This window comes from Acinonyx jubatus, chromosome B3 (assembly GCF_027475565.1).
Source record: "Acinonyx jubatus isolate Ajub_Pintada_27869175 chromosome B3, VMU_Ajub_asm_v1.0, whole genome shotgun sequence".
NCBI lineage: Eukaryota > Metazoa > Chordata > Mammalia > Carnivora > Felidae > Acinonyx > Acinonyx jubatus.
In genome coordinates, this window is record NC_069386.1 from 23,367,392 (window position 1) to 23,369,663 (window position 2,272).

At 41.4% G+C, this 2,272-nt stretch overlaps 1 pseudogene; it reads left to right on the plus strand.

Moving 5' to 3' along the window:
- The first annotated feature begins 591 nt into the window (after positions 1–591).
- LOC106967808 (heterogeneous nuclear ribonucleoprotein F-like) lies at positions 592–1,714 on the plus strand (annotated as a pseudogene).
- The last annotated feature ends 558 nt before the right edge of the window (positions 1,715–2,272 follow it).

Consider the following 2,272-nt stretch of genomic DNA (forward strand, 5'->3'; position numbering starts at 1 on the left):
TGAGCCTTGAGTTGGTGATATCATGTTGAAAACACCTTCACCTTAAAAGTGACTAAGCCCATAGGGCACCTGGGTGGCTCAGTCAGTTTAGCACCCGACTTCAGCTCAGGTCATGATCTCACAGCTCATGAGTTCAAGCCCACATCAGGCTCTGTGCTGACAGCTCAGACCCTGGAGCCTGCTTCTGCTTCTGTGTCTCCCTCTCTCTCTGCCCCTAACCCACTCGCATTCTGTCTCTGTCTCTCTCAAAAATAAATAAACATTAAAAAAAAAAGTTTTAAGTGACTAAGCCCAGTTAGGGCTCTTTGTAATCTTTTAAGATTTGGTGAGTGGGTGTGATTATTATATTATTGTTTATTATTATTATTAATTAAAATTACCAGCTACCAACCTGACGTGGCCTGCATTGTACTTCAGTCTCTCCCTGCCCTCTGCCTATTTCAGTTTCAGATTATACCAGGAAAGCTCCTGAGAGGGTTGTGAACTGATGTGGGAAACAAAGGCAAAAGGAAAAAAATGAAATTTCCTTACTACTTATATCCCATTGACAAATCCTTGAAACAGGCATTCATTTTATCTACACCAGAGAAGGTAGGAAGAATGATGAGGTTTTGTTGAACTTGAATCAGAAGATGATGTAAAAATTGCCCTTAAAAAAGATAGGGAAAGCATGGGACACTGGTACATTGAGGTGTTTAAGTCCCACAGAACCAAAATGGATTGGGTGTTGAAGCACAGTGGTCCAAACAGTGCCAACACAGCCAGCAATGGCTTTGTGCAGCTTTGAGGACTCCCATTTGGATGCACCATGGAATAAATTGTTCAGTTCTTCTCAGGGTTGAAAATTGTGCCAAATGGAATCACATTGCTTGTGGACTCCGAAGGCAAGACTACAGGGGAAGCCTTTGTGTAGTTTGCCTCACAAGAGTTAGCTGAAAAGGCCCTAGGGAAGCACAAGGACAGAATAGGTCACAGGTATATTGAAGTGTTCAAGAGCCATCAGGAAGAAGTTAGGTCATACTCGGATCCCCCTCTTTAGTTCATGTCTGTACAGCAGCGGGGGCCCTATGACCTCCCCAGCACAACCAGGAGGTATATTGGCACTGTCAAGAAAGCAGGCCTGGAGAGGTTGAGGTCTGGTGCTTACAGTGCAGGCTATGAGGAGTACAGAGACCTCAGTGATGGCTGCAGTTTCACCAATGATCTGCTTGGGAGAGACCTCAGTTATTGTCTCTTGGGCATGTATGGCCACAGAACCAGAGATGGCGAGTTCACTGTCCAGAGTACCACGGACACTGTGTCCACATGAGAGAGCTGCCATACAAAGCCACAGAGAACAACATTTACAACTTCTTCTCTCCAACTTAACCCTGTGAGAGTCCATATTGAGATCAACCCTGATAGAAGAGTGATGGGCAAAGCCAATGTTGAGTTTGCCACTCATGAAGAAGCTGTGGCAGCTATGTCCAAAGACTGGGCCAACATGCAACATAGATAATAGAACTTTTCCTGAATTCCATAACTGGGGTCAGCAATGGGGTGTATAGCAGCCAGATGATGAAATGCATAGGGGTGTCAGCCCAGTCCACTCCCAGAGGCCTCAAGAGCCAGTCTGTGAGTGGTTGTTACAGGGCTAGCTATGGAGGCCAGAACAGCACAGATGGATATGACTAGTTTTGTAGGAGCATTTGGGTTATTGCAATCAAATTTTCACAGGCAGCAACAAGCAGTGAAAACCAATTATTACTCTAGAGGAAGCTATAGGACCCATGTTACACCAGGAGTTTGTGAAATCTGTATTTGAAAGTTACCTCTTCAGTATTTTCTCATGCAAACTTTCTTCTATCATGTGATATTGAGAAATTAAAACTATCAGCTTTTCTGAATTAACATTTTGGTAGTGCATATCATAATGATATTATCCAAGTTAAAGTAGTTCATTAAATGGATCTTTTATACCACATCACTGTGAACACATGGGGAGACGTACTTTTTTGGAAAACTCAAGGTGCTAGATACCTAATTCAAAGAGAAATAATTCTCATGTTTGTTAATTCTAGTTTATTTTCATTTAAAATCTTTCAGGTTGAGTTTAAGCTTTTTTAAAAAAATAAGTTAGTTTTGAAACTTAAGACACATTACGAATATTGTAGGAATTGGTGAGTCTTGACTTAAAACTTTCTTTGTACTGTGATTTTCTCTTGGGTGTATTTTGCTAAGTGAAACTTGTTAAATTTTTTGTTGCTGTTACCTAAATTTTTCTTAAAATAAA